The 20,040-nt window shown below is 42.4% G+C and overlaps 1 pseudogene; it reads left to right on the top strand.

The window, feature by feature from the left end:
• Positions 1 to 9,219: 9,219 nt before the first annotated feature.
• LOC123127549 (uncharacterized) lies at positions 9,220 to 18,795 on the top strand (annotated as a pseudogene).
• Positions 18,796 to 20,040: the final 1,245 nt, after the last annotated feature.

Below are 20,040 nucleotides of genomic sequence, written 5' to 3' on the forward strand. Positions count from 1 at the left end.
CAGTGCTTGTCTTTCTCACTTTCACTTTCCTTTTTGAAAAGTTTTGGGTTCCCCTCTTTATTTTTGTTGTTTTTAAACTATATGAAAGCACTCAACAGAAATAAATGACTCTCTAAAACTTCCGGGTTGTCTCCCTGGCAGCGCTTTCTTTAAAGCCATTAAGTTAGGCATATAGTGCTCAAGTAGTGAATCCACCCGGATCCCAAGGTATATCAAAGCCAATTTTAATTAACAATGATTTGTAATTTAGTAGAGAGCACAAAGCAACATATATCAAGAAATGACGAAGTCTAACTCTCTTCCTATGCATCGGCATGTCATAAAAGAACAATTCATGCACACTTAGTAAAGGCCAATGCATAGTATAAACAGTTTCTTGCAATTTTATCATGTTGGAAACATAGAGAGGGTGAGATATAGTTCCTCTCTCATAATAATTACAAGTAGGAGCAGCAAGCACATGCATATTATATTTATCGAAATCATCATGTGCAACGGTAAAAGGCAACCCATCAATATAGTCCTTAATAAGTGCAAACTTCTCCGATATAGTATAATCGGGAGAATTCAAAAAGATAATAGGACTATCATGCGTGGGTCCAATAGCAACAATTTCATGTTTAACATAAGGAACTATAGCAAGTTCATCTCCATAAGCATAATTCATATTGGCATCTTGGCCATAAGCATAGCAAGCATCATCAAAAAAGGATATTTTAAAAGAATCATAGGGATCATAACAGTCATCATAGAAATCATCCTTCGGTAAGCACCAAGGGGAATTAAACAATGTATGAGTTGAAGAGTTACTCTCATTAGAAGGTGGGCACGGGTGATCAATCCGCTCTTCCTCCTTTTGTTCTTCGCTCTCCTCCTCATCTTTTTCATCCAATGAGCTCACAGTTTCATCAATTTCTTCTTCCATAGACTCCTGCAAAATATTAGTCTCTTCTTGGACAGCGGGGTATTCCTCAATATATTGTTTAACATAGGTATTAGAAGCATAATTATCATAGCAATATTTAAGTATAGCAAAATTTTCAGATTTGTGAAAAGTAGCATCATACTTTTCAATCAAAGAAGAAATTTCATAAGCACCCTCAAAAGCAACAAATTCTTCAATTTGTTGAATATCATAGTAACTATAAACACCTTTAGCATAAGAAGATAAGATTCCATTATCAATAAACTCACATTGGTAGGGAAGGTGTTTCTTAGGGTTTTCAGAACAACAAGTAAAATCATATAATTCACATAAATTCCAAGCATAGCATTGCAAACATTGAATTTGACTCCATAATAATTTCCCTTTTCAGATATACGGTGTCGCACATAACAAGCATGCTCATCTAAAGATTTGCCCTCAACTAAGCTAGTTGGGATTTCAGCACGAGCACAAAGGGATCGAAGATGATCCAAGTAATAAGCTTCAGCAGTGTGATAGATTTTGATTGGTTCTTCAACCATTGGTTCAGTAGGTACAACTATTTTTTTGGTATTTTGCGTTTCCTACCCATAACTAAAGATAGAAAACAACTAAGAACAGCAAATAAAAATTACTTAGTGATAAAGCAAACAAGCACACACGAGAATATTCACCCCACGCTATTGCTCCCCGTCAACGGCGCCAGAAAAAAGTCTTGATAACCCACAAGTATAGGGGATCGCAACAGTTTTCGATAAGTAAGAGTGTCGAACCCAACGAGGAGCTAAAGGTAGAACAAATATTCCCTCAAGTTCTATCGACCACCGATACAACTCTACGCACGCTTGACGTTCGCTTTACCTAGAACAAGTATGAAACTAGAAGTACTTTGTAGGTGTTGTTGGATATGTTTGCAAGATAATAAAGAGCAAGTAAATAAAAGGTAGGGGCTGTTGTAAGTAAAGAAGCAATAAAGTAAATATAGCGAGTGTGTAAAAGTGGTGGTAGGAGTTGCGAGATTGCCCCTAAGCAATTGACTACTTTACTAGACCGATAGCAAGTATTATGTGGGAGAGGCCACTGCTAGCATGTCATCCCTTACTTGCAAACGTAAACATCCTAAAGGCAAACCTTGACACATTATTTTTATAATACAATGAAATTGTACAAGGGGGTAATTAGTTTTATTGAAAAGTTTCTGTAATCAAGATTCACAAAGTTGCCGTGAGCATGAACAAAGTTCAAGGAGCTCTCCCACTTCAACAGTGCTTGTCTTTCTCACTTTCACTTTCCTTTTTGAAAAGTTTTGGGTTCCCCTCTTTATTTTTGTTGTTTTTAAACTATATGAAAGCACTCAACAGAAATAAATGACTCTCTAAAACTTCCGGGTTGTCTCCCTGGCAGCGCTTTCTTTAAAGCCATTAAGCTAGGCATATAGTGCTCAAGTAGTGAATCCACCCGGATCCCAAGGTATATCAAAGCCAATTTTAATTAACAATGATTTGTAATTTAGTAGAGAGCACAAAGCAACATATATCAAGCAATGATGAAGTCTAACTCTCTTTCTATGCATCGGCATGTCATAAAAGAACAATTCATGCACACTTACTAAAGGCCAATGCATAGTATAAACAGTTTCTTGCAATTTTATCATGTTGGAAACATAGAGAGGGTGAGATATAGTTCCTATCTCATAATAATTACAAGTAGGAGCATCAAGCACATGCATATTATATTTATCGGAATCATCATGTGCAACGGTAAAAGGCAACCCATCAATATAATCCTTAATAAATGTAAACTTCTCCGATATAGTATAATCAGGAGAATTCAAAAAGATAATAGGACTATCATGCATGGGTCCAATAGCAACAATTTCATGTTTAACATAAGAAACTATAGCAAGTTCATCTCCATAAGCATAATTCATATTGGCATCTTGGCCATAAGCATAGCAAGTATCATCAAAAAGGAATATTTCAAAAGAATCATAGGGATGATAACAGTCATCATAGCTATCATCCTTTGGTAAGCATGAAGGGGAATTAAACAATGTATGAGTTGAAGAGTTACTCTCATTAGAAGGTGGGAACAGGTGATCAATCCGCTCTTCCTCCTTTTGTTCTTCGCTCTCCTCCTCATCTTTTTCATCCAATGAGCTCACAGTTTCATCAATTTCTTCTTCCATAGACTCCTGCAAAATATTAATCTCTTCTTGGACAGCGGAGTATTCCTCAATATATTGTTTAACATAGGTATTAGAAGCATAATTATCATAGCAATATTTAAGTATAGCAAAAAATTTAGATTTGTGAAAAGTAGCATCATACTTTTTAATCAAAGAAGCAATTTCATAAGCACCCTCAAAAGCAACAAATTCTTCAATTTGTTGAATATCATAGTAACTATAAACACCTTTAGCATAAGAAGATAAAATTCCATTATCAATAAACTCACATTGGTAGGGAAGGTGTTTCTTAGGGTTTTCAGAACAACAAGTAAACATATAATTCACATAAATTCCAAGCATAGCATTGCAAACGTTGAATTTGACTCCATAATAATTTCCCTTTTTCAGATATACTGTGTCGCACATAACAACATGCTCATCTAAAGATTTACCCTCAACTAAGCTAGTTGGGATTTCAGCACGAGCACAAAGGGATCGAAGATGATCCAAGTAATAAGCTTCAGCAGTGTGATAGATTTTGATTGGTTCTTCAACCATTGGTTCAGTAGGTACAACTATTTTTTTGGTATTTTGCGTTTCCTACCCATAACTAAAGATAGAAAACAACTAAGAACAGCAAATAAAAATTACTTAGTGATAAAGCAAACAAGCACACACGAGAATATTCACCCCACGCTATTGCTCCCCGTCAACGGCGCCAGAAAAAAGTCTTGATAACCCACAAGTATAGGGGATCGCAACAGTTTTCGATAAGTAAGAGTGTCGAACCCAACGAGGAGCTAAAGGTAGAACAAATATTCCCTCAAGTTCTATCGACCACCGATACAACTCTACGCACGCTTGACGTTCGCTTTACCTAGAACAAGTATGAAACTAGAAGTACTTTGTAGGTGTTGTTGGATATGTTTGCAAGATAATAAAGAGCAAGTAAATAAAAGGTAGGGGCTGTTGTAAGTAAAGAAGCAATAAAGTAAATATAGCGAGTGTGTAAAAGTGGTGGTAGGAGTTGCGAGATTGCCCCTAAGCAATTGACTACTTTACTAGACCGATAGCAAGTATTATGTGGGAGAGGCCACTGCTAGCATGTCATCCCTTACTTGCAAACGTAAACATCCTAAAGGCAAACCTTGACACATTATTTTTATAATACAATGAAATTGTACAAGGGGGTAATTAGTTTTATTGAAAAGTTTCTGTAATCAAGATTCACAAAGTTGCCGTGAGCATGAACAAAGTTCAAGGAGCTCTCCCACTTCAACAGTGCTTGTCTTTCTCACTTTCACTTTCCTTTTTGAAAAGTTTTGGGTTCCCCTCTTTATTTTTGTTGTTTTTAAACTATATGAAAGCACTCAACAGAAATAAATGACTCTCTAAAACTTCCGGGTTGTCTCCCTGGCAGCGCTTTCTTTAAAGCCATTAAGCTAGGCATATAGTGCTCAAGTAGTGAATCCACCCGGATCCCAAGGTATATCAAAGCCAATTTTAATTAACAATGATTTGTAATTTAGTAGAGAGCACAAAGCAACATATATCAAGCAATGATGAAGTCTAACTCTCTTTCTATGCATCGGCATGTCATAAAAGAACAATTCATGCACACTTACTAAAGGCCAATGCATAGTATAAACAGTTTCTTGCAATTTTATCATGTTGGAAACATAGAGAGGGTGAGATATAGTTCCTATCTCATAATAATTACAAGTAGGAGCATCAAGCACATGCATATTATATTTATCGGAATCATCATGTGCAACGGTAAAAGGCAACCCATCAATATAATCCTTAATAAATGTAAACTTCTCCGATATAGTATAATCAGGAGAATTCAAAAAGATAATAGGACTATCATGCATGGGTCCAATAGCAACAATTTCATGTTTAACATAAGAAACTATAGCAAGTTCATCTCCATAAGCATAATTCATATTGGCATCTTGGCCATAAGCATAGCAAGTATCATCAAAAAGGAATATTTCAAAAGAATCATAGGGATGATAACAGTCATCATAGCTATCATCCTTTGGTAAGCATGAAGGGGAATTAAACAATGTATGAGTTGAAGAGTTACTCTCATTAGAAGGTGGGAACAGGTGATCAATCCGCTCTTCCTCCTTTTGTTCTTCGCTCTCCTCCTCATCTTTTTCATCCAATGAGCTCACAGTTTCATCAATTTCTTCTTCCATAGACTCCTGCAAAATATTAATCTCTTCTTGGACAGCGGAGTATTCCTCAATATATTGTTTAACATAGGTATTAGAAGCATAATTATCATAGCAATATTTAAGTATAGCAAAAAATTTAGATTTGTGAAAAGTAGCATCATACTTTTTAATCAAAGAAGCAATTTCATAAGCACCCTCAAAAGCAACAAATTCTTCAATTTGTTGAATATCATAGTAACTATAAACACCTTTAGCATAAGAAGATAAAATTCCATTATCAATAAACTCACATTGGTAGGGAAGGTGTTTCTTAGGGTTTTCAGAACAACAAGTAAACATATAATTCACATAAATTCCAAGCATAGCATTGCAAACGTTGAATTTGACTCCATAATAATTTCCCTTTTTCAGATATACTGTGTCGCACATAACAACATGCTCATCTAAAGATTTACCCTCAACTAAGCTAGTTGGGATTTCAGCACGAGCACAAAGGGATCGAAGATGATCCAAGTAATAAGCTTCAGCAGTGTGATAGATTTTGATTGGTTCTTCAACCATTGGTTCAGTAGGTGCAACTAATTTTTTTGGTATTTTGCGTTTCCTACCCATAACTAAAGATAGAAAACAACTAAGAACACCAAATAAAAATTACTTAGTGATAAAGTAAACAAGCACACACGAGAATATTCACCCCACGCTATTGCTCCCCGGCAACGACGCCAGAAAAAGGTCTTGATAACCCACAAGTATAGGGGATCGCAACATTTTTCAATAAGTAAGAATGTCGAACCCAATGAGGAGCTAAAGGTAGAACAAATATTCCCTCAAGTTCTATCGACCACCGATACAACTCTACGCACGCTTGACGTTCGCTTTACCTAGAACAAGTATGAAACTAGAAGTACTTTGTAGGTGTTGTTGGATATGTTTGCAAGATAATAAAGAGCAAGTAAATAAAAGGTAGGGGCTGTTGTAAGTAAAGAAGCAATAAAGTAAATATAGCGAGTGTGAAAAAGTGGTGGTAGGAGTTGCGAGATTGCCCCTAAGCAATTGACTACTTTACTAGACCGATAGCAAGTATTATGTGGGAGAGGCCACTGCTAGCATGTCATCCCTTACTTGGAATTCTATGCACTTATGATTGAAACTATTAGCAAGCATCCGCAACTACTAATGTTCATTAAGGTAAAACCTAACCATAGCATTAAGATATATTGGTCCCTCTTCAACCCCGTATGCATCAATTTCTATGCTAGGTTGAAACTTCTGTCACTCTTGCCCTCCAATACATAGTCCTATCAACATACAAGTAACCCTATGGTGTGATCCACGCGCGCGCTCATATGATGGGCACCAAAGAACAACAACATAGCCACAAACAAATTAAATCAATCATAGCAATTCATCAACCACCGATAGGACAACGAAAATCTACTCAGACATCATAGGATGGCAACACATCATTGGATAATAATATGAAGTATAAAGCACCATGTTCAAGTAGAGGGTACATCGGGTTGCGGGAGAGTGGACCACTGTAGATAGAGGGGGGAAGGTGATGGAGATGTTAGTGAAGATGGCGGAGGTGTTGGTGAAGATCGCGGTGATGATGATGATGGCCACGGCGGCGTTCCGGCGCCACCGGAGGAGAGGAGGAGAGGGGCCCCCTTCTTCCTCTTCTTCCTTGACCTCCTCCCTAGATGGGAGAAGGGTTTCCCCTCTGGTCCTTGGCCTCCATGGCATGGGAGGGGCGAGAGCCCCTTCGAGATTGGATCTATCTCTCTGTTTCTCTCTGGTTCTTCGTTCTATTCTGGCTCTGTTTCACTGTTTCATATATATATATATATATGGAGATCCGTAACTCCGATTGGCCTGAAACCTTCGCCATGATTTTTTTCCGAATATTAGCTTTCTTGCGGCAAAAGAAGAGCGTCAACCGCCTTACGGTGGGCTCACGAGGGTAGGGGGCGCGCCCTAGGGAGGGGCGCCCCCCCTGCCTCGTGACCACCTCGAGCACTAGTCTGCGTTGATTTTCCTTCCGAATTTTCCATATTTTCCAAAAATAAGCTCCGTCCGTTTTTGTCCCGTTTGGACTCCGTTTGATATGGATATTCTGCGAAACCAAAAACATGCAACAGACAGGAACTGGCACTGGGCACTGGATCAATATGTTAGTCCCAAAAATAATATAAAAAGTTGCCAAAAAGTATATGAAAGTTGAATAATATTGGCATGGAACAATCAAAAGTTATAGATACGACGGAGACGTATCATCCGGCGAGCGGGAGACGATGGAGCAGCGGACGGCGGGGCTGGCTGGCGGAGGTGCGGGCTTCCGGGCGACGGGGACGGCACGGTTGTTGGCAGAGCGGCGAAGCAGCGCGCGTTGGCCGGAGGGCAGCGCAAGGCGGGAGCAGTGCGGCGTGGCTCATCGGAGTCCGGCGAGCTCCGGCGAGCGGGAGCGGGTGGCGGCGCGAACGGGCCCCGATGGGCTCGGGCGGGCTCCGCGCAGGCGTGGGCGGGCCGTGGCGGCGGGGAGGAGAGAGGGCGCGGGCGAGGTGGCGCGCTACGGTTGGTGGAGAGCGGCGGCGGGGTGACATGGCGTCCTCGGATTGGTCCGGGCGACGTGGATGCTGGACATGTCCGGCGCGGGAGGAAGAAACATCCGGCGAAGCGAGGGGAGTGGTTCTAGGGTTTGTACTGCGCGAAAAAGTCGGAGGGAAACACATATTTATAGCTAGGAGGAGGTAGGAGTATCCAAATGGAGTGCGGTTTTCGCCCACACGATCGTGATCGAATGGCCGAGAGGATGGAGGGGGTTTGGATGGGTTTGTGGGCTGACTCGGAGGGGTGTTGGACTGCAACACACACGAGGCCTATACGGTTTTCCCTGATTAACCGTTGAAGTATTAAACGGTCTCCAAATGGCACGAAACTTGACAGGCGGTCTACCGGTGGTGTACCAAGACCGCTTGGCAAATCTTTGTCCATTCCGAGAAAGTTTAACACCCGCACACGAAAAGAGACAAAAGGGGACACCGGGGGACGTATGAGTGTCAGATTGAGAAACGGACAAAGGGGGAAATGCTCGGATGCATAAGACGAACACGTATGCAAATGCGATGCACATGATGACATGATATGAATGCATGACAAGAACAAAATGCAAAACGAAGACAAAACCCAACCACGAAGGGAAACTCATATCGCATCTCCGGAAAAGGCAAGAATCGGAGTACAAATATGAAAAGTTGTATCCGGGGCATTACACACATCCCCTCCGCCGCCCTCCTCCGCCGTTGCCCTCCGCCCCCGTCGCCCTCGTCGCCTCCCCGCCGCCGCCGCCCGCCGCTGAATCGAGTGGTAACCGGCGCGGGATTCAGCCCCTCCAGCGGTCCGACTGCCGCGGTAGGCCTCCGCCGGGTCTTTTAGGCTGCCGCCGACCTCCTCCCGTCGGCCGTGACCCTGTCCACGTCCGTTGCGCCGTCCGCACAACCATCTCCCCGCCGCCCGGTTGCCGAACTAGTCTTCGCCGCCCGCCGAGCTCCTCTTGGCCGTCCTCCAACCTCATTTCTTATCACCGCCGCCGTCCGGAGCCGACCACAGCCGTCCGGAGCCGACCGCAGCCGTCAGCAGCAGCCAATCCAACCGGCGGCCATCTTCTTCCACCGCGCGCACAAGGTGTTCGACGAAATTCCCCACCGTTGCTGGACAGCGGCTGAACAGCAGCCGGGCGGCTGTTGGCCGGTTTTGAACCATGAATTTGGACCATCTATTGGAGTTATTTTTTTGGACCATGAATTTGGACCATTTGTTGGAGTTGACTTTTTTTTAAGCTCTAAAACATACTTTCTGACTGTCCAAAATTACATCTCCAGTTTTGAACAGCCATAATTTGAACCATCTATTGAAGATGCTGCGCACTCGGCCGCCAATCGAAAATGTTTCTTTTCGCGGCCACACCCTGCTGTTACATTTTGGCGGGGAAAATCTGTCGAACTCGAACCCTAACCAGGCGGCGCCATGAACAAGTTCCTCGTCGCGGCGCCGCCTTCCGCCGACGAGGGCCCCGAAGCGCCACGACCACCGCCTCGGACCCCCCCCCCCCCCCCCCCCTCCTGTTCCGCTGTTCCGCTCTCCTTGGTGTTCTGACCTCCCTTCTGGTCCGTAGGTGGCACCGGTGGAGCCGTATCGCCGTGGAGCTGGACGGCCACATCGACGCCAGGTTTCGACATCGGGAATCCCGCCGTCTCCTCGATTCCCTTGCAGAGGTTGTAGAAATTTCGAGAAGAGTGATGTTTTTGTTTCAGGTTGTCGCGTTTCGGACTGGAATTACGGCGTAGGGGGTCGGAAATAGGAAATCGAATTCTCCAAATTTCATTTCATTCTTAGGAAATCTAGTGGGACGGCAATGTCGGAGTTGGTTAATGGGATGAAAAGCTTAAACTTTGAGCGTTACAGACTTACAGCTGCTGTTTTAAGTTTCAGCACATTTTTTCTTTCATAGCGAGTTGTGGTGGATTAGTTCGGAACATTGAGATGGTTTGGGACTTGGCGCTCTAAGGATGTTGCCAGCTTCTGTTTTCTTTATGTACTGGAATTTCGGAATCTGTGCTGATGATCTCCCAACACTCATAGTAGATGCTTATCATAGTATCCTGGACACTGGGGAAACATTGTTGAGAGACTAGTTCAGATAAATCATCACTAAAACTGTGCAGAATCCTCTTCGTGTTATAGAGTTTATGCTCTTTAAATTGGCAAGTATCCTAGTTGTGTCTTAACTTTGGAAATTTGTACCAGAAAACGGAGAAATTTTTAGTAGTGCCTATGCTTCTTCCAAGTTCTTGTTTTTTAAGCGAAGCAATTTCTACTCTTTTTATATATTAGGCTAATGTTGTGGACTTTCCTTTTTATGCTGAGAAGATTAGGACCTTCGAACACAAGTACTACACGCATGGCGAGGAACGGTGCCCGACACATGTAATGCTGATAAGTACGCTGGTTTGTATTTTGTAGTGCCGAGTCAATGTGTATTATCTGGCTAATCTGTTCACCACTTCTGCTCCTGTTAGGTGAATCGCATGATTAATGCTTCAACATTTGCTGGGTGTTACCATTCAGCTAGGTCAGCATTTATCTTCTATGTTGTCTTGGAGTATCTCATTGCAAAATCTCTAGTGTCACGATCACCTAATACAGTTCAATTTCTCGCTTTGCCCTTGTTAGATAGGCTAACAAACTTGTTTCATTTAATTTGAGCAGGGAGGGGGTTTCGGCAATGGAATTCGATAAAAAGGTACCGTTGAAATGCGTACAAATTTATAGTTTCCCCAGTTTAGCCTCACTACCTGAGGTGTATGGAATTCAGTACATTCTTTTTTTTAGAGGAAAAGGGCTCTCGGCCCCGGCTCCACTTGTATTACATTCAGTACATTCTGTCTGGAACGACTGTTACTTCCATTTAGATTCCACTAATACTTCCATATTTCCACTCCACTCTGCCCTCCGTCCAGTATGTGGCAAGAATGTTCTTTGCTGTTCTACTTTGTACCAGTTGTTTATCATGAAATTAATTGTAGATCTATATCTCTTTCCTATTACTCTATGTTTGACTAGAAATATTGTTTTAGTTCTGTATTTTGCACAAAGCATATGCGTAGGATGAAAATTTGGAGTTATGTATTTTACGTTTTGTACTTATAATAATAGATTATCACACTGTAACTACCTGGTACCAGAGGGTCCGTTCAATAAGCAAAATGAAATGACCATTTGAGCGGGATTAAAAAGTATAACCAACTCATATTGATTACTTTTTTGAAGCAGACTGTGATACATGAATGTTTAAGCACCTTCCTTATGTTCTTAATTGTGCAGGGAATATACCTCGCATCAGTGACAAACTCAGGATGTTTAACAGTGCATGACTTTGAGACCTTATACTGCTCCTAGTATGGCCCATCATGTAGTAAGTTAAACTTAACCGACTCAGTTTGCTAGAAAAATGCTGAAAGTAGATGCCTTGCAAATAATATTCTCTGTATTATGATCCTAGTAGATCCGCCTGTGTGTTGGTAGGATCATATAGTAATTATAGGATGGCACCTTAAAGACCGTTACTGTGTAGATCATAAGATCAGGGCCATTAGTTTATCATTGTGACCCTGCAGGGTCAGGATTGGAATGGTCCAACAGGAACATAGAATCGTACATTGTACTTGTTTCTGTCTTGGCAACTTTGCTTTAATGTACATTAGGCATTTGTTAGTTCTTACTATGAAATAAGCTTCAGGAACTCCCCTAAGAATGATGTATCATTTTAAGACCCTGGTATTCTCGTTTGAATCATCCTCTTTGAGAAAATAGACCTTGTTTGCCACGTCCAGATTAAGGATTTCCATGACATGGATGTACCCTGTACCTTCTGTTGCTGGATATGTTGATATAAATTGGCCTTGTTAAACCATTCTAAATATCCAGATAGCTAACCAAAAAGTTAAAATGATAGTGTACTGTGTTTCTCAACCATATATTTATGAAACAGAACATCCTCTTAGAATATTCAAGGAAAAGTCACACTCAAGATGATTTATTCCTAGTTTACTGTCTCAGGTCTCGTCATAATTTTGCTGTTATTACTTTTTCATTGGTAGGTTTACCAGATGACTCATCAAACTATGTGCTCCATATATCAAACTCAATGCCTCTATGTGCTGTCCGATGGAATCCAGGAAATCAAGACGAGGTTTGTATCAGCATTGATTTTCATGTGGGATTTCCTTTTTTCATTTTATCTGAGTTCAGAAAGTACTTTGGCACTAAATATCAATGAGGAATAATAAGTGTAACTGGCAGTTAGGGACGACAATTATGTTTATTTTATAAATTAAATATAGCGCTTATGACTTAAGTGGTTTCTATCTATTTTATTTATTGAGCTCTGAGCATGCCTGATGCAGATTGTTTGCTCATCTAACCAAACTGACAAAGTTTTACTGTTTGACATTGGGTACGTCTCATCTGCTCCGACTGAAGTAAGTACCTCTTTTGCATTGTTCCTTGACAAATGCTTTACTTGTTACTCAATCATACTGTAAATATATTTTCTTCATGTTGTCTTACATCAGAATTTCAAAGATCATGTATTCTTTTCTTTCTCCTTCAATTCCAAAATAATCATGCCAGTAAAATATATTTGCTGTTACTGTTGGCGTTTTGTTTCTGCCAAACACCACATATGGCCATGGAATTTTGAGCAAACCCATGTGTTGATTGGCATATTACCTGGGGGTTTTCCCCAGTTTTATGGTACAGTACAAATATCCAATCCGCTAATGGGTACGCCCATTTTAAAAAGCTGCACTCATCCTTGGTCATCATATAACAAGGTAGACAGGGTTCCATCAGCATCACTAAAAACAAAATTACACAATGCTAAAGAAAAGGTTTCTGGATAATATTTCAAGATAATATACTTCCAGATGCTGTACATCTTAGTCCATTAGAAGGAAATTTGTTGTAGTAGCTCATTGTATTACACAACGCCCCTCACGACTGTTCTGATTTTTAAATTATTGTATTTTAGGTTTTACAGAAAGGGAAGACCAAATTTCATGGTCTCTGCTCGGAATCCCGGAAGGGTTTGACTGATGTAGCTTTTACTCCAGACGGTAAGTCACGGTATGTGACAATTTTGTGTTTATTCACTGTCATGTCACTTGTGATAAGGCCAATCATAAATTATTTCTATTTAGCAACTATTGTGATGCTTTGTATAAATAATTGACTGCATATCATGTTTCTTGTTCTTTTCATAGAAAGGGGAAAATATGGTTTGACCCTTGCTTGAAGAAAAATGAAAGAAATATTAGCAGTTGTGAAGCTAAATAAATGAAGTTGTGATAATAAATGAAAAACTAAAGTAATAGTTTCTAATGGTATATTTTTTGTAATATATAACTCGTATTATGTTGGTCAAATTGCTGATCTAGGGATATGCGTGGGCCTAATAAACCAGAAAAAGGTAGTATTTGGGAGGCATAAGCTATGTATATATGCACCAGATACCAATATTCTTAATGAGATTTCTCTAGCTGGAAATTATGCATAAAATTTCCACTTACTGGCTCACCATTGTAGGCTATTTGCTTCTGGACTTGATGGTGCAGTCTACATGTGGGACATGCGGCTAAGTAAGACACACTGTGTTGAGCTTACAGCACTCCCAGAATCTCAGTTTACCAGTGTCAAGCTAAATATGGATAATCGGGTATGCCAATTGTCATGTTAAATATTTGTTGTTCTATAGTATGTACCTTTCCTAATTCTCATGTTAAGTACTGATGTTTTATAAAAACAGTTGTTTAGCTTTGTTAATGCTGTCCTCTTATACACTAACCTATGTTTCAGATTCTGTCTTGCTTTGTAAATACCACCTAATATGATGTAATGTGATGTCTGCTGATATGTTGTATATCTACTGTATAATCGATCAAATACGCTTTGTCCAAACTTAGTGGTAAACACGAGGCTAATCTTGCTATTTTTGTTTTTATGCATTTTGCATTTTCTGTTACCCTGAACAGTTTACAGTTCATCCATTCATATATGGGGACTTATAATTTTTTTTTCAGACAGTGTTTGGTGCAACTAGAAATGGGACCATTCATGTTTGGGATACACGTGGAGGGAGGGCATCAGCTGCTTTTCAAAGCCATAATGAGGTACATTCAGTTGATAAACATTCTGCTAGTTCTGCTTCTTTTCATGTGATTTAAGGTCATCCAACTTGATATTCTGCATGATGATTTCAGTGTTCTGTGAATCAGAAAAGAGAACTTCTGTTTGTGAACTTTATGTATTCAGTAGTGCTGTACCAATTCAGCATGCACATACAAGTTTCTACATATCTATAGTCAGCTAGTTAGTTCTATTTGATTGTAAATACACCCTTTTTACTATGATATTTTTAAATGATACCCCCAAAGTTGCTTTTGTTTATTCCATTTTTATATACTTAAACTGATTATAATTTATAATTGGTTTCTAGGTGCCAAGCAAACTAAATGTGAACAAATTCTCAGAGGAAACTGCCCCTGTCATCCACCAACCTCCAATGATAAATCACAACTGTGGGACTCAATCTGAAAACCTACTAAAACTCACAATATGCTAAAGAACCCTAAATTACAGAAACAACTCTTGTTAAGATATCATGTTAAATGTGATCTGCGGAAGATTAGAAATAGGTAGTGGTTTAGTGCACTAGACTATGAAGTGCAATTGCAAGGATAATCTATCTAATTTCCAATTTATTTTGTATTTCATGCCATGGCTATGACAGTGCTAGTACCATTTTATAAAAGAGAAAGTAGTAGAGAAAGAACAGCCCTTCATTTTGAACCTTTTTACGCAGCAATGTCATAGCTGTATTCGCAACATGATGACTATTGTTCCTTGCCTTGGTTCTGGGCTGACAAAATTTTCATCCAGGTTCAACCTTTGTCATCAGTGAAGATATCAAGGTTGTTGGGAAAAATTGCATCGCTGAAGGTATTTGAAAGATAAATACTTACTGCAACGGAATTTATGCTAAAGAAACCTCATGTATCCGTTTCCATTCTTGTGACCCATATTGAAGCCTCACATACACATAGTATTACTGACATGATTCTATATCAGAGCCATCTGTATGAACTACCAACTAGTTTGATTGTGAAACAGAAAAGAAACCCTAAACCCTAAACCCTAATATCAGGAAAAGAAAAGAAAACCACAATTATTGTTATACAGCATCTAATCTAACATACAATAATGCATCTCAATTGGAAGGTGCACAATTCTTTTCGATGTTTCAAAACATGTTTAATAAATTTTTAGTTCATCCATATGATGCACCGAAATTCTGTTTTCAGACATATTACAAAATGGTATAGTTCATCTATCCGATCCATCCCGATTATAATGGTTTGGAACTGTTTTTCTCTTTGAAGCTAGATATTTTTCCCTCTTAAGCTTACCAAAAAAGGGTTTCCCCCTGCTTTATATTATAAAGCAATCATCACCACATACATCTGAGCGAGCCGAACACACACTGCCACCACGACACGCAACAAACACACCCAAGGCTAGATACAAAGGTGCCGAGCACCATCACACCACTCGGGCACAACCAAGCCAACAAATATGAGCTACGAAGAACCACTTGGAGCCACCGAGGGGGTGAGACGGACCATGACGAAGCAAGGACTCCAAGACGGTGCCTCCCAAAAGGGTACGACCACGGATAGCCACCACCGTCCGATCCGCAGATCAAGTTTTCACCCGGAGCAAATGTAACGCAAATCTTCTGCGTTTTCTCGAAAAAGTTTTCACCCGGAGCGACGCAGGGGGTGGGAGCACCGCGACGGAGCCTTCAAGAAGAATACGACGCCCACGGATGCCGCCACCGACGGCCAGAAAAGGACTGGGCAAGTGATGAACCCTGGTGCTCGCACCCTGCCGACACACCCCTGCTCCGCCAACCACTCGCAGCCACGTCCCCCGCGAAACCATGGCTGCCCGCCCACACCTGAGACGCAGGTTCCGCCCCCGAATGCCACGCCTCTCGCCGCCAGGGCCGCCGCCCAACATCCAGACACCCCCAAGACCATCCAAAGAGATCAACTTTGCACCAAAGGAGCACCACCGACCGACGAACCGCAGCATACATCCTGCCTTGAACATCGCTGGAGCTGCGACAGCCAGCACGCGGCCGGGAAAGGGGGAGGTGGGGGAGCGGACGCATCCGGACCGGCACACCCCTGTGCCAGTGACGGGGGCCCGAGCACGTCGGCGCCACTCATCCCTCCCGCCAGCCTCCCCACCGGACGCACCCCTGTGCCGCCCCACCTCAGCAGCCGAAGCAGCACCGCGCAAGGCCACCAACGCAGACCCGACCACCGGCAAGGAGGGCCCCAAGTACAGCTGCCGAACGCCAAGAATACTCATCGGGGAGCCCATCTGCCCTGCCGCCGTCGTCCAGCCGGCAGGACGACTGGATCCCGACCAGCACGCCCACCTGCCACCGCCGCTGCGCCTCCACAGCCACCAGCCGAGGCCACGGTAGGGACGGGCGCCAGCAGCCCGCGCCATCCGCGTCCCTCGCCGGCTGGATCCAGATTTGGCCGAACGCCGCCGCCGGAGCCCGCCGCGCACCACCTCCACCGCAGCCCCTTCACGCCGCCGCCCACAACTCGCGTCGCCGCCGCCAGCCGCGCCGCCCCGCCCCGAGCGAACGCCGCGTTGCTGCCCGACCCGGAGGCTCGCGCCTGCTGGACTGAGAGGGGAAAGGAGAGGGCCCTGCCGCCGCCAGCACTGGCCGGGCTTTGCCCGCCAGTACGTCGAGGCGGCGGCGGCGAGGGGAGGGAGGCTCGAGGAAGGGGGGGCTGGGGGCGGCGGAGGGAGAGACAGATTTAGAAATGGTACCCCTCTGAAGCTTTGAGACAAAGGAATAACAATAGTTAATTTGGAGTATTGTTAGATAACTTATAATGCTAACAATATTAAGGCTATAAAACATATTTCTCAGTTTAACATTATTTTCACCGTGCTAAATATTTTCAGGAACAATCAAACATTGTTTCAGGTGAAATTCTGTCGATAGACTTTAACCCTAGTTGCTCATATCAGTTAGCCTTCCATCTTGATGATGGGTGGTAAGTATCTCAGACCTTTCACTTATTGTCATTATATAGTCACATACAAATCAATGGTTACTTTGTTCTTATTAGAGCTTTTTACTCTTCATTCTTTCATTTCTAGTATAAATTTAGTGATGTGTGCTTACTAGTGATTTCTCATCCATCTGCATCCCATGTTAGGTCTGGAGTCCTGAATGTCAACACTTTCAGTGTTAGTCATCTGCACTGCCCTCCTCCTGCTTGGTTGTAAGTGTTGATCTATGCATTGTTTCAAACTTGGACTCCATACGAATATGTCTTAGTAAGCTTTACAAATGTGACCAAAATTTTTCTCCCAAGGAAATATGACCAAATTGTTTTATGGTTCTCTGCTGTTTGTTATATTAGGGAGGGTGTGGACTCTGTGTTGCATAAGCGGAAAGCCACCTGGCTGTCGACATCTTCAGTAAGAAAATTATAGGGCATACTCAAATCTTAATACATGCAACACTTTTCTTATAATTGGACCCCGTAAGACATCGAATCGAAGAAAATAAAATTTCATGAATGCTAACAGATGTAGTCCTGCTTACCATGCTAGCCATAATGTTTGTTATTTCCATTTCTTGACATAAAACATAGTGAAACGCATCAAGGCATATGATGCATGTCATATGTTTACATTGTGCAGATTTATGCAGTCGGATCTTCCTCCAATAATGGAATATATGCACTGGATTTTCATCCAGATACAAGCTCTGCATGCCATGTGGACTACAAGTATGCTGGTCTTTCATTTCCAGTTTGTTTTGGTTTTGATGGAGTCAACTTACTTGGCAATCTAATCTTCTACCACCTCCATTCCTAAATATAAGACGTTTTGGCAGTTTAAATTGAACCACCGGGACGTCTTATGTTTAGAAACGGAGGGTGTAGTTATTTGCTGGGACGTATGTGGAGAAGTTCCACAATTTCAGCAATTCGTCACTTTTTTCTTGGATCCATTGAACAAAAATAAAAAAGAAGTTTCCTTGGAAATAACTTTGGATTCAGCTCATTTTATGCACAATGTTCATTCTTGTTTCCTCACCTGGCTTTCCATGTTTCAGTGAGGAAACAAAAGGCTCTGAGGAAAATCAACCTGCAGAAAACAAGTTTATTCCCTTATCCGAAAGGGTGCTTTCCTGTGCAGCCCATCCACTCAGTCATGACATAATTTGTGGTACCGAGGTTAGTTTGCTTACATTCTGGTTAAGACTGCTATATCTATATTCTGATTCCGCACGTGAAAGGCCATACTGGATCTATGTATATGCGGAATGGCGTTAGAATTGGAATTTTGTCAGATTTACAAACAAAATTGGAGTCAGGTGGCAAAAATATAACTAGTCACTATTGTCTTCAGTTCTCGTCGTTGCTCATGGTATCACAAAAGCATGAGACCGTCAGAGATCCAGAGTAGGGCCTGAGCACATCAGGAGCTTCCTCCAAGCACAAGCAATATCCTTGATCGATTGCGGCATTATCTCATGGACGCCCTGCACATAAGAAGGATGTGTGCAGCATGGGACTTTGTTGAATTTGGCTGGCAGGTCGCTTTAGCTGGGGAAGTTGTGTAGTTGGTCACAAGATTCAGCTTGCGGCCAGAAGACCAATGGACATGGTCGTTGCACTTGATCTTTCAAGTGTTGGCCTTCAAGGCATGCTTATGGGGGCGAGGAGGATTGTTCACTTGTAATTACTGTTTCATCTTTAGCCGTCCGATCCGATGGTTTTTAGAAAGTGCTGTCATCTGTATATGCCGTGCTCTGTACATGAACTGTTTGGAATCAGTTTGATTTGTGTTGTGTAGATGAACCCTCTTGATTCGTCGTGATTAAGATGGCGAGTTTTCTACAAGTTGAGTTGAGCCGGCATCATCAGCTACGAGGCCTTCCCAGAGCAAGAGCAGTGTGTCGGTGACGGAAAGTTGCCACGTATGTACTGCCTCAGTCCAGGTGGAGTTAAATGTACAAAACCACCACTATTGTGTCACGACTAGCGAAAAATCATCATATAACGATTCATGACATTTTGCACCGAACTGAAAATCTAACAGTGACAAAAAACACTGAGCAAAGAATTGAGCACGTTTTGATGTGGCAAATAGGTCACGTGAGTAGTGCCTAAGCAGTAACGGCCGGACCAACCAAGCCAGTCAGAAGATGCCCAAAAAGCAAACAGTGACCGCTCCTCACCCCCTCTTGCTCTCGCTCCCCTCTGCCGCCGCCGCTCAATCTACAAGTTGTCATCACCTTTCACAATATCTCTGCATCTCATTGTGTTTTGCAGGTCCTCGAACAGCCGCAAAATGGGCTCGGAGCCCTCCAAATGCCGTTTCGACACCCTTTCTACCTTATTGTCTTTGGACAAAGTGAGATCTTTTATCACCCGTTGGCTTAGAGATGGTCTCGAGAAGGTCGCCCAGAAAAGATAGATACCAGCACAGATGATAGCCCATTTTGTAGTCATGGTCATTGCTGGTATAGTTGCATGAAGGAGCTTCTCTTGCACACAACCTTGCAAGCAATGGGACTGTTGCAGCACATTGATGTCATTATGCGAACCGGACATCCCAAGGAAAGTGTATCAAATCCTCCACAACATAGTAGCGATCCTCCTCCACCGCTTGCTTTTTGTCCACCATTTGCTCCCTCCCCTTCGAGGGTGGCACCCAATCTGACCGCAGGGGAAGCGGCATGGCGACAGGGAGGAAGAATGTGCTACGGGCAGCGATGTTGGAAGTGGAGGTTCTGAGTTATTCGGTCATGTCAAAGACCTCTTTATTGACGCAAGCAACGGGAAGATGTGGTGGGCGCTGAAAAACTATGATGGAAAACATGACGGGAATAGCCCTAGGCAGTTGCACGCTTCCTGATGCCATGGCTGTCTGGTCGTCCACTCCATTGGCAGAGAGAGGAGACGGGCCGCGCGAAAAGATAAGAAGGAAAGTGAACTTCCCTTCCACATGAGCGGTTGATGGATTGAGCGCGCTCCAAACTGACACGCCGTTAAGTTCTGATGACCCGGGACCATATGACGACTCTGCTAGAGAGT

Source organism: Triticum aestivum, chromosome 6A (assembly GCF_018294505.1).
Source record: "Triticum aestivum cultivar Chinese Spring chromosome 6A, IWGSC CS RefSeq v2.1, whole genome shotgun sequence".
Taxonomy (NCBI): Eukaryota; Viridiplantae; Streptophyta; class Magnoliopsida; order Poales; family Poaceae; genus Triticum; species Triticum aestivum.